Source organism: Astyanax mexicanus, chromosome 12 (assembly GCF_023375975.1).
Source record: "Astyanax mexicanus isolate ESR-SI-001 chromosome 12, AstMex3_surface, whole genome shotgun sequence".
NCBI classification, from domain to species: domain Eukaryota; kingdom Metazoa; phylum Chordata; class Actinopteri; order Characiformes; family Acestrorhamphidae; genus Astyanax; species Astyanax mexicanus.
Window position 1 is genome coordinate 33,064,425 of NC_064419.1, and position 13,838 is coordinate 33,078,262.

Sequence of the window (13,838 nt, forward strand, 5' to 3'; positions counted from 1 at the left end):
TAGACCATGTACATTTTGCACCAGGAATGGCATAAAGTTGTCTAAAAGCAGTATGTGAGACTGGTGGAGGAAAACATGCCAAGATGCATGAAAACTGTGATTAAAAACCAGGGTTATTCCACCAAATATTGATTTCTGAACTCTTAAAACTTTATGATGATAAACTTGTTTTCTTTGCACAATTTGAAGTCTGAAAGCTCTGCTTTTTTGTTACTTCAGCCATTTCTCATTTTCTGCAAATAAATGCTCTAAATAACAATATTTTTCTTTGGAATTTGGGAGAATTGTTGTCCTTAGTTTATAGAATAAAACAACAATGTTCATTTTACTCAAACATACACCTATAAATAGCAAAATCAGAGAAACTGATTCAGAAACTGATTTTTGTCAACAGCTGTAAATATATATAGATGATCATAAAACTGTGGACAGTCTAAACAAAATAAAATAAACATTTTAGACAAAAAATGTTCTAAAAACACTGAAATAACCTGTGAGCTATCACAAAACGTTTTGTATAAAACATGCTGCAAAATATTAGAGAATGAAACACATTTTTATTTTTTATTTTAAAGGTCTCGTTTATATACTAAAAACCTTCAAAAGACAAGAGAGAGGTAAATAGAGGGAAGAGAGCTGGAGAACATTAAGCAGAAGGGAGGAGGGCTGTGTGATAAAGGAGGTGAAAGAGAGAGGTAGAGTGAGAGAGTAAAGTGGGGCGAGAGAGAGAGAAAGAGAGAGAGGGAGAGGAGGAGTGTTTGTTCTACAGCTCGACTCACCTGAGGAGGACAGCCTCGCTGAGACGGAGTGCTCTTACACAGGATTCACTCAGGAACACTACAGCCTCAGGTAAGAACTCCAATATTCACTCTATTCTCCAGCTGTGCTGACTGTGCTGTAGTAACCCTATTAATTCTTTCATTACTTTAATAGATAAGGATATTTATGGAAGGTCAAATACATTATAGCAGTCTCTACTACACTGTGGAGTCTATAGCTATACAGCTGAATACAGATGTTTGGGCACAGCTGTATTTATTTTAAATGCTGTAAATGCTATTATAAATCATCATTCTTGGCAAAAGCACATTTCTGAATGTTTTAATAAATTTTTAATGAGTATTTACTGAATTTAACAGATAACATACAAATATTTTAAAAAATCAAAAAGTAGGATCACTTTTTGTAAAGTGTAAATAAATATAAATAAAATTAGGATCCAATCAGCCAACATTCTTCTTTGGTCGACCGAATAGCTTGGGCCTGTTCTGCGTGAAAACTGTCCTGTTAAACCACTTCATGGTCTTGGCCAAAGTGCTGTTTCTCATTTTTAGGGTGTTAGCAATGTTTTTTATAGCCTAGGCCATCTTTAGGTAGAGCAACAATTATTTTTTTCAGATCCTCAGAGAGTTCTTTGCCATGAGGTGCCATGTTAAACTTCTACAGCTTACACAAGCTTTATACTCACTACTTTACATTGTATTTAAGTGTCATATCTTTAGTGTTGTCCCATAAAAAAGATGTAATACAATATTTATGAAAATGTGAGGGGTATACTCACTTTTGTGAGAAATTGTTTTAGATGTTGAAAGTGAGACATTTTACCATTTCATTAAAAATATATACTCATTTAGAAACTTGATTAAAGCAGTGAATCAAAAAAATGGAATAGTAAGTGGTACCAATAAAAAGAGCTGCATTAAGACAGCAACTAGCTTTTTCACTGGGTATAAAAAAGAGCAAAAAGTGGCAGAGTCTCTCAGAAGCAAAGATGGGCAGAGGTTCACTAATCTGTAAAAAAAAAATTTCTAAATTGTGGGGCAAAAAAAAAATACTCAGAGTAAAATTTTGTCATATACAGTACATAATACCTTCAAAAGATTAAGAAAAAAATGGATAAATTCCTGTGCAGAAGAAACAAGGCAGACAGTCAATACTAGATGCTGGTGATCTTCGGACCCTCAGGTGGTACTGCATTAACAACAGCTATGATCTTGTATTAGAAACCAATGGATGGGCACTTTCAGAGTGTTCGCCTTGTAATCCACAGATGTAAGTTTAAGATGTTTTATACTAAAAGTAATCATGTGTCAATATGGCCCAGAAATTCCGCTGTTTTCTCTAAGCCAAAGCGCATTTAAAAAGCAAAAATCTGTGCTGTGGTCCCAAAAATGGTTTTATAATTGTATTTTATGTTGCATATGATAGCTAAATGCAGAGTCATTTTAATTTAGTCTGTAACATACATAAGATTAGATTAGATCAGATAATCTTAGATTTCAAAAGATTCAATTGTGATTACTCTAGAGATTAATTGTGATTAATCTAATTAGCACAGTCCTCCAGTATCTGAGACTTTTAGTAAGCATGTTTGAGTACCGACAGTAAGGAACACAGCTGCTACAAACGCTTTCTGCTCTTTTGTGAGTAATTATAGCTGCTGTTGAGTAATGAAGTCAGTAAATCTGCGACCAAAGCAGAGTTTCATGGATTGTGGGTAAATAGCACGCCCACATTACAGCCATTTATGAGTTCAGTACATGTTCTCTGCATCACAGCCAGACCTGTGTAATAAAGCAGGTGCTTAGGTTTCATCAGCGTGTCTTGCCCTGTCTCCCAGAATCCTCTTCAGCTCTACAGGAACGTTAGTACTGCAGCATACGGTTAGCATTAAGGAGAGGGGGACGTGCTGAAACCTGTACAGAGACGTGTGGGAGAGACCAGGGCTTTAGTAAGACTCTTCTACATGGGCGTAGTTTCGGTTTCAGAAGTGTGAGTGCGGAGTTGGGTGGGAATAAGACTGGGAGTTCATGGAAACACATGATAAAATGTAGAAATTATTTTTGCATATGGGCAATCGGGAAATGTTACCACATTCAAAAAATGATGAGGAAATATGAAGATATGCCCCAAATTGAAAAAAAGGTTGGCAAATATCACTTAAAAAAAATAAACAAACTTTTATCACAGTTAAAATATTTTCACATGGAAATAATATGGTGAAGTGTAATCACATGAAAAATTGTGGAGAAATGCCATCAAATGACAAATCTGAAAACTTGTTATCATATGTAGGGAAATTCATGCAACATGTTATCACATGAAAAATAAAAAATGTTTCAAAAATATGGGGAACAACTGGCAAAATGCCATCACAAAGAAAGTGTGAGGAAATATTACCATGTGGAAAAAAGTGGGAAAATGTCATCACATACAAATGTGAGGAAATTTAATAATGTGGAAAAAAGTGGGAAAATGCCATCACATGGAAAATGAGAAAAAAAATTATTGTGTGGAAAAAGTAGGAAAATGCCATTACATGAAAAATATGAAGAAATGTTATTGTGTGAAAAAAATGGAAAAATGCCATCACATAAAAATGTGAGGAAATGTTATCATGTGAAAAAAGTGGGAAAAAAGCCATCACATAGAAAATGTGAGGAAATGTTATAATGTGGAAAAAAAGTAGGAAAATGCTATCACATGGAAAATGTGAAAAAATGTTTGTGCGTGAAAAAAAAATGTGGGAAAATGCCATCACATGGAAAATATGATAAAGATGTTATCATAAGGGGAAATTGGATCACATGGAAATTTATGGGACATAATATTACACAGAAAATGTGAACAAATGTTGATACATCAACATTTTCAAAAATATTACTGTTTACTGCTTATTATATTATTAAAGGTTATCACATGAAATGTGGGGGAAATGGTATCAACTGCAATTGTGGGAGGATGTGATTATATGTGAAAAAGTAATGGCAAATGTTATCATATTTTTTTTAAGAAAAAATCATAATATGGAAAATTTTAATATGGACATTTTAATGTTGAAAATTATGAATTTCAAATAATATGGTAACATGATATCACATGTAAATGTATGTGACAGTTCCATCAAATAACAAATGTGGCAAGATGGAAAATGTTATCACGCTGGGAAAATCTGGAAAATGTTATCATGTTATCATTTATCACCTAAAAACACAAATGTGATAGTGGGAAAACATGCTGTTAAGTGTAATAATGATAGAACTGTATTTAAAAAAAAGTGAAAATTGTTCTTGTAAAATATCATAAGTGGGAAAACATAAAAAAGAAAATTATTAAAAATCACATTATGAACACATATACTTTCATGTCATTTAGTTGTGTGCATTGGCGTGGTGATAACATCCAACAAAAAAGCTGGTGATGATCTAAGATGTATAGGAGCTTGGGCAGTCGTGTATTATTAAAGCAGCTGATGGTTTTGTAAGGTTGCGGAGGCTCCAGGTTGAGGCTCTCTTGATGCTCCAGCCCTGAATTGTTTCGTGTTCCGCTGGTTTGTAAGCATCAGCGAACCTGAGGGCTGGAAATAGAGCTAAATCCTGAAATAACTGGCTGTTGTGTGACGCTCACGAGCCTCTGAGGAACCATTCTCTGCAGGAAAGTAGGTTATGGAGTCTTTGACTCACTTCTCCACACACTCCACCTCCCTCTGGAGAACCCTGTGCATGAGACACTTTTCACCAGTAACTCTGCACTTAAAAGGTGTGATCAGTGATCAGCAAGACCAGTTCAGGTTCATCACAATCTGTTGTGAGGTCAGATGCTGTAATGTTCAAAGAAAATTGGATGTCTGAAGAGTAACCAGTGATATTAACAGCTCTGGAAAAAAATAAGAGACCACTTCAGTTTTCTGAATCAGTTTCTCTGATTTTGCTATTTATAGGTATATGTTTGATTAAAATGAACATTTTCGTTTTATTCTATAAACTACGGACAACATTTCTCCCAAATTCCAAATATAAATATTGTCCTTTAGAGCATTTATTTGTGGAAAATGAGAAATGGCTGAAATAACAAAAAAGATGCAGAGCTTTCAGACCTCAAATAACGCAAAGAAAACAAGTTCAAATTTATAAAGTTTTAGAAATCAATGTTTAGTGGGTTTTTAATCTTAGCTCTACTCTAACACTAGTGTTAGCTTTGTAGCTTTAATGTTAGCTCTACTGTGAGCTCTACTCCAGCATTAGTGTTAACTCTGTAGCTTTAATGTTAGCACTACTCTTAGCTCTACTCTAACACTAGTGTTGGCTCTGTAGCCTTAATGTTAGCACTACTCTTAGCTCTACTCTAACACTAGTGTTGGCTCTGTAGCCTTAATGTTAGCTCTTTAATGTTAGCATTACTCTTAGCTCTGCTCTAACACTAGTGTTACCTTTGTAGCTTTAATGTTAGCACTAATGTTAGCTCTACTCTAACACTAGTATCGGCTCTGTAGCTTTAATGTTAGCTCTTTAATGTTAGCTCTTTAATGTTAGCTTAACTGTTAGCTCTACATTAGCAATAGTGTTAGCCCTGTAGCTTTAATGTTAGCTGTTCAATGTTAGCACTACTCTTAACTCTACTCTAACACTAGTGTTAGCTCTGTAGCCTTAATGTTAGCTCTTTAATGTTAGCACTACTCTTAGCTCTACTCTAACACTAGTGTTAGCTTTGTAGCTTTAATGTTAGCACTAATGTTAGCTCTACTCTAACACTAGTATTGGCTCTGTAGCTTTAATGTTAGCTCTTTAATGTTAGCGTAACTGTTAGCTCTATACTAGCATTAGTGTTAGCCCTGTAGCTTTAATGTTAGCTCTGGTTTTAGCCCTGAAGTTAACATTTCTGGTAGTTCGGGTATTTATTTTAATGCTGCTTCTAAAGTTAGGTCTTAGACCTCCCTTACTGTCATGATCTCTCTCTCTCTCTCAGTGTGATCCTCTGCTGAAAGTGTGAGGGATGACAGTGCTGGAGTGAGTGTTAGTGTTCCTCTCACAGGTTTAGGAGAGGATTTGTAGTGTGGGAGGGAGGGGGTGGATGGCTTTTCTCCAGACAGACAGCTCTATCAGTGTGTATTAGTAAAACAGCAGGTATTTTACAGTTCACTGATCCAAAGGTTCGGATGCACTTCATAATCCACCCAGCTCTTTCAACAGAGGCTGGAGGAGAGGTGATCTGTCTCCTAACAGCTCCTTCTCTCCACTCTGCTTACATCAGTGTCTGTAAACCTGAGTTTAAAATAAAGCTCCTCGAATTGTAGCAAAACTCAGTAGATATTTAAGTGATTAGAAGTTGTTGTCTTGTCACAAGTGGGCATAAAATATGTATATAGGGCTTCTACCACAGCGCTGTATATAATGGCTCTCAAAGGCTACTTTTAGGACGTGTACCTCTCGGTGAAAGATTGCTTACTGCTAGACAAATTTGCCCACCATCTAGACTAATCTAGATTCAGCCATCCAATGTCACCTTCCACCATCCCTCATCCCTTCATCACTAACTCCCCAACTCATCACAAAAGTATAGGATGAAACACTATCAATCCAGAGAACTTAGGTCCACTACTCAACAGCTCAACGCTGAGAGCTGTACAGTATACCATTTCTGTTTTATGTCTAGCCTTTTTCCAGAGAGTCCTATCTATTGGCAATAAGATGAGGGGACTAGGCAAGTTGTGTATCTGCAAGGGGGTCCTCAAACATTTAAACATATAGTTTAAACCCTGGTGGGGTACAATGGTGGTGTTACCAATATTTTATTGCTGTATAAAAGATGGATAAGGCTTTTGTTCTTGTTGGATACACTATGTTTTTTTATAATATCTCTAGTACCTAAGGGTAACTTTAGGGTGATTATAAGTCCATCTTAAGTGTTTTCTATGGTGTTGGGATGGTGCCCAAAATGGCTTAAGGGTGGTTAACAAGAAACCTTGACTGATATGGACTAAAACCATATTGTCTTTAGCAAAATTGCCTTTATATTCCTTTGCTGTGAAGTGACACATTATCTCAGACAATGACTTTGACACACAACAAAGCGCTTCCGTACTTCTCAGCAGAGGAAACTGACCTGCATGTTTACGGTACACCTTATACCTAAGATAGATATGGACGTCTGACAATTCACTGTTGTCAGGGTTTAAATCGGTCAGTAGCGCTCCTGTGTTTTCTGCCGCCAAGATAGCAACACGCCATTGGCGTAGATATATTGGTAAACTCTGCCGCTATGTAAGATAGCAATGAGCCTTGCAAAAGCACCTTGTGCAGGGTGTAACATAGGGTCCCAAGCTTTACCTCTATTGTACAGGTTAAATTCCAGCCTCAGAAACTACAGGTTACCAGCACTCCAGATACACAACCACAAAATACAGTATGTGGGTTTCGGAGTCTAAAACATACAATATTAAAAAAACAACTAGTAAAAAGGCATTTTAATGAATAAATGTTTCTGCCTTCAGATTCCTCAGACTTAATGGTCAGGAAATAGTGTGTGGGTGTGTGATGCAGTCAGGGTGGAGGATGCTGGAGATTAAACACTTACAGTGATTTATGGTTTATAATGCCAGGTGTTTTCAGGAGTACTTCAGAGTCAGGAGTAACATAGCTTGGCTCTCATTGCTCAATAACTGTGTATATAATGAGTCTGATTATAATTCATAGTGGAATATTTCTGCATGGTTTTTATTTGTAGATCAATTTACCTGCAGAAGACCCAATACTGACCAGTACTAAAACAAAGAACTTAAACTTCAGACTTGTCATGTCATCTGCTGGTGCTGATCCACTGTGTTATATCAAGTCTGAAGTCTGCAGTGTTTTCCCAGAAAATCTTACAGCACTTCATGCTTCCCTCTGCTGACAACTTTTATGGAGATGTGGATTTCATTTTCCAGCAGGACTTGGCATACTGCCCACACTGCAGAAAGTACCAATTGGTCTTATATAATATTAACATTTTCTGAGACACTGATCTTTGGGTTTTCATTGGTTGTAAGCCATAATCATCAATAATAAAATAAATAAACGTTTAAAATAGATCACTCTGTGTGTAATACATCTATATAATACATGAGTTTCACATTTTTAACTGAAGTACTGAAATAAAGTCATTTTTCAAAGATATTCTTATTTTTCGAGATGACCCTATAAGTTTTGTTTTTTACCAGGATCTACTCACTGATCTATTTTATTTTGTGCAAAACACAATTACCATGATGGTTGTTCAGGGGGATTTTAGTATGTATTTTTGAGGCCTTTCCAATACTTGAAAACTCATACAAATTGGCATAGGCCTAAAACTCAGCGAAAATGAAAAAGTTACATAAGGCATGGGCGTGGTTCAGGAGCTCTATAGCGCCCCCAAACGTCGGCAGTGGCCGGGATGAAGTTTGTCCAATGTGCACCAATTTTGGTACGCTCATGAACCTCCTCATAAAGAACAAGGATCACTTGGTTTTATTTGACTCCGCCCAACAGGAAGTCGGCCATTTTGACAGGAAGTCGCAAAAAAAAAAGTTTCCCGCTGGGTTTCGGAGGGGTTAAGATGTTTGAAAACTCCTAAAATTTTACAGACCTATTTGGCTTTGGCCATACTTTGACCTTAAATTAAAATTTTGTATATTCGTGTTTCATCAGCTCTCTAGCGCCACCTATTTCATATGACATTTTTGGAAAGCGCTCAGCCTCTTGATAATTGGCAGATTCAATAAGGCCTCGAAGTGATTTAGATATATATTGTCATTTTTGTCGTGTGTAGCTAGATGACTCTACAGCGCCCCCTATTTGGTTCGGCTAATTCATTAGCCGTGGCCTTCTCAAAAATTCTCCAATATTCTTGATATTTGGTAGAAACATAGATAATATGATTCCGCACATTTTACCAACTGGCGTGCATTAGCTCCGCCCAACAGGAAGTCGGCCATTTTGGAATTTGTGAAATTTTTACACATTTTTCACATACTCATTCGAACTCCTCCTAGAGTTTTTGTCAGATTACCTCAAAATTGGGTTTGGATAGTCTCCAGACATACTCGGCGCTAAATTGTGAAGGAATAGTCGATAGCTGAAACGATGACATAATGGCGGGAAATTGATTTAATGGACTCTATTGCACACTGTGTAATAGAGGTAATTACTACCTCACTGGTCTTTTTTGCACACTTTTTGCACACTGCATAATTTGCACACTGTCTTGTTATTTATTATTCTTTGTCTGTATTGTGTTGTATTGTCTGTCTTCACTTTTGTACTGTTGCACTATTGTTCTGTCTACACTGTGTTTATGTGCACCATGGTCCTTGGAGGAACGTTGTTTCGTTTCACTGTGTACTCTGTATACAGCTGAAATGACAATAAAAACCACTTTGACTTTTTGACTTTGGAGACGCAACATTAGACCAAAACATTAGCATGGTCAGAACACAGGTGTTCGAAAAATCATGAAACTTTACAGAAACATAATAGACATCATTACACACATTGTCACCATGGGTATCACTGACTCCGCCCAACAGGAAGTCGGCCATTTTGAAAAATGTGCATTTTACACACATTTTTTGCATACTTTGTCGAACTCCTCCTAGGGAATTTGTTGAATACTCTTGATATTTGTCAGCAATAAACTACTACAATCTGTGATGATAAATTGCGAAGGAATCGTCAATATCTTAAACAAGGACGAAATGGCGGACAGTTGAATTGCTTGAGATACCCCATTAAAACAGAAAGTGAATACATTCTGGTGTTGGTAGGTGTTTGAGGAGGTTAAAAAGGTTGAAAACTCACAAAACTTTACAGGCCTGCTTGACTTACGCTGTCCTTTGATCTGAAATTGAAATTTCATATATACATTTTTAATCGGCTCTATAGCGCCACCTAGATTTCAATGCATATTTTGCTGAACAACTGCTGCAATATAACTGCACATTTCGTGAGAAATCACATGTGGGTCCAACTTTAACCGGTTTCTTGGTTTGGCCCGGTACGATTTGCGCTGTTTTGCGAGGGCCCTACGTCCCCCTGTGACAGGGGGACAACTCGTTAATTTACTTGTTTCAGTAATGCAGGATAAATGGTGATATAAATACAATTCTAATAAACTAAATAATAGACACTGCAGCTCTGCAGTGGTTGGCCTATAGACATGCAGTGACATAAGAGACTGAGCGGTCAATCTGAGTGACTCTGAAAGCCTGAAGGTGGAAGTAAAATCACTCCATCTCTCTGAGAGAAGAGTGGGTCTCTGAATATTTGATGGTAAAGTGAGAGAGTCTCTGTTCTTTCTTCTGTTCGGTCTTAAAACAGCTTTTGGACGAATTCCAGAAGCTTTCAGGAAAGTTTTTTTTACTGCTTCAGGAACCAGACAGCGGAAATCAATTACTCTCTCCCTCCCTCCCTCTTTCGCTCTCTCTCTCATTCTGTGTGCCCTCTGTGTGTCTGTTCTATTTATTTTGAGTTTGCTATTTATAGGTATATGTTTGAGTAAAATGTATATTGCTATTTTATTCTATAAACTACAGACAACATTTCTCCCAAATTCCAAAAAAACATTGTAATTTAGAGCATTTATTTGCAGAAAATGAGAAATGGCTGAAATAAAAAAAGACCTCAAATAATGCAAAGAAAACAAGTTTATATTCATAAAGGTTTAAGGGTTCATACATCAATATTTGGTGGAATAACCCTGATTTTTAATCACATGTGCTCATGCATCTTGGCATGTTCTCCTCCACCAGTCTTACACACTGCTTTTGGATAACTTTAAACCACTCCTGGTGCAAAAATTCAAGCAGTTCAGTTTGGTTTGATGGCTTGTGATCATCCATCTTCCTCTTGATTATAATTTAGAGTTTTTCAATTTGGTCTCTTATTTTTTTCCATAGCTGTATTTATTCTGTCTATCTTCTCTCCCTTTTTTTGGATTTTCCCTCCCCTTTCTCTTCTTTCTCTCTCTCTCCATCTCTTTGTCCCTCTTTTATTTCTCTCCGTCTCTGTGGAGCAGCAGGCTGTGTTCAGTGTAAGCTGGGTTAATCCTGTTTGCTGTTATTGTGCTGGTAATGAATGTGTGCATAGTAGTGGTGTGGTGTGGTGTGGTGTGATGTGGTGTTGAGGGGGGGCAAGGATGAGACAAGCTATGTGAAAATGAAAGGATGAAAAAAGTGTAGACAAATGAAACAGTGGGATGGTATAATAGAATTCAATTCAAATAGGGGAAAAAGCAGTATTCTTTTTGTCAGCCATTGTAAATTAATACTGACGTCATTCAGGCTATGAAGGAACACATAAGGAACGTGTAATAAACGTAAAAGTGTTCAACAAACCAAAAAACTCTTGGTCTTCCTCTCTTCCTTTCCTAGGGTGGTCCTGATGAGAGCCAATTTCATCAGAACATTTTTGATGATGACTGCACTTTAGGATACTTTTAAAGTTCTTGAAATTCCTAGGATTGACTGACCTTCATTTCTTAAAGCATTTCTTTACTTGAGTAGTTCTTGCCATAGTATGGATTAAAACTTTACTTAAATATGGCTATTTACTGCATATCAACTCTACCTCTGGAGAGTGAATAGGTAGGCTATAGTATTTTTACTTGAGTAGAATTTTAGCAAAGTAAAGGTACTTTTACTTAATTACCATTTTTAGTACTTTTTCCACCTCTGACATTTACAGCATTTCACTACAGTTATATTTAACGCAATGCTTAAATGTAGCTGTCCAATTTAATCTGCTTTTGTGGTAAATCAAAGATTTGAAAAAAAAAAAACTTTTTATGGCCTTTTAACTCCAGATGTCATAGTCAATGTTGTAGTAAGATGATTCTGAAAGAGCAGACTCTACAGATACAAGAAAAGTTTGAAACATATTTCTGCACTGTATTATTGCAAAGATATTAATGGAAACATTATGATGTCTGGACCACAAAGTCTTTATTTATAAGAAGGTTCTATTTAGGGACCATATCTAATGTTGTACTATATATTTTTCTTCATCCGAGATCCACTTACAGTGTTTATGTAGGTTTCTGCCAGTAATAAAACAGCTTTAAATAAAACATTAAAGCTCTTTTAAATGTATTTCCAACAATCTAATATAAAGTATAGAGGCTACGCTCCCATTGAGAGTGAAAGAATCCTATAGAGAGTAAAAGCGTGTTAGAGAGATGTTAGAGAGGGTCTAAGAGGGGCTGAGAGGACTTCCTTTCAGTTAATCCCTCCCTCCTTTTAGCTAATCACTCTAATCATCCTCCAGAACACTCTGCCTCACACTGAGAGCCCTTCTTTCAAGAGTTCCTCTTCCTCTCTAAGTCCCGGACACGAGCTCACTTACAGGGAGAGGTTCATCTAAACTCCGCCCTACACACCAATATGGTGACCCTCAGGTGTACAGCGTATGCTAAGAAGACCACAAGTATCCTAAACGTGCCGGTTCCGTCAATCTGTCTATTAATTTTAACCAGAAACAAGACCACAAAACACTAGAGGGCGCTAACAAAAGTGCTCAGTGAATGAGAGTAGATAGAGCTGTACAATTAAATGACTTATTTGGAATTATATATTTTAATTATTTCTAAAAATAATAATAATAATCTAGATTTCTACATAATTGAGACATAACCAAATGTATTTAGAGCCTGGTGTGCCACAGTAAAAACACATGTTCAATCTGGTGGATCCAAACTTGTACATACGAACTGAAAATCAAGAATATGCTGTTTAAATAATCAGAATATTATCAAAAAAAATTATTATGAACATGCATGTAAACACACTTACTGAGATCACATCAAGACCTAGACCAGGACTCACAGAGTCTGAGTTAAGACCAAGACTATGCAGTCGTTCATTGAGAGTAATGACCAAAACCAGAAGTAGACAAGACTCATGATTTGACATTGCATTGTTTTGTTTTTTTCCGGCAATATATATCGCAATATTACACAATGCCGGACCCGTGACAGCCCCACCCCACCCATTTTTTTAAGAAAAAGGAAAGGAAAATAGTCAAATTTGTGGGTTTCCTTGGGTCGCCATCTTGCCAATGATTTCTCATAGTCCTTTGTTTTAAGTTTGAACCCCTTCAACCTAATAAGAATTGGGCCACCCTATTCTTAGACGTGCACATGGAAAACAAAGGGGAAGGGCTAGGGATTGGGCCTTAGTCAGAGTTTAAGACCAAGACTCCCTCACAGAAAGTTATTATACCAAAAATGATGAATACATTTTCTGATGACTGAAACTGTTTTTGAGAAGGTTTCGAGTGTAAAATGTGTTTTGCATCAAAAAATAGTCCCTGTTGAAAACATATTTGCCAATATGTGTCACTATTTTTCCATATTTAACATTACATGTACGTTCAGAAAACACAGCTTGTTAGATGGTAAATAAAATGGCTATATTTGTGTTGCATTCTTAGCAACCAATGCCTGATCTATTGACCCCTACTGTGATCAAATCTAAATCGGCATACCAATTCCTGTATTTTTTTACAGTAAAATCATACAGTAAATAACTGTTTAACGATGTTCCATTGTAAAACTGTACAAGGCAATGCATCTTGGGATGTCCTATGAAAACATCTGTCACCTGTATATATAACTGTAACATTTGTGAGAGTAACAGGTGTTTATATTTAAAACATTTCACAGGAATGTACTGCTTTGTTGTGAGACTGCAAACAGTTTATAAAACATCCTTAATTGGCATAATGCATGTGTCTCCCCATGCCTAACTCACCATCATTGTAGACTCTTGCTACCTTTCCGTTGGGTGTTCAGTTATATTTTACACAGTGGACACAGTGTTGTAGGTCTTAAGAGCAATTTGCCATTTACTTTACTGCCAAGCTTTACGTCAGTTTTTTTACTGCCAGTCATTTACAGTGTGGCCAGCTATTAATTTACAGTATTATGTTTTCAATATTATCATGTATTTATTTATGGCAAAACTTACTCTAAGAAAGCTGTAATATTCTGTAACTTCAACTATTCTTTGTTATATTTCTCCACAGTGAATTACTGTCATTTTACAA

The 13,838-nt window shown here is 36.5% G+C and overlaps 1 protein-coding gene across 1 annotated transcript in view; it reads left to right on the top strand.

Moving 5' to 3' along the window:
- The first annotated feature begins 749 nt into the window (after positions 1–749).
- Positions 750–13,838, top strand: part of lzts1 (leucine zipper, putative tumor suppressor 1) — a 47,250-nt gene continuing 34,161 nt past the window's right edge. The window contains exon 1 of the mRNA XM_007247221.4: positions 750–849. The gene's annotated coding sequence lies outside the window, so the exon portion shown is untranslated. The remainder of the gene's footprint in view (positions 850–13,838) is intronic.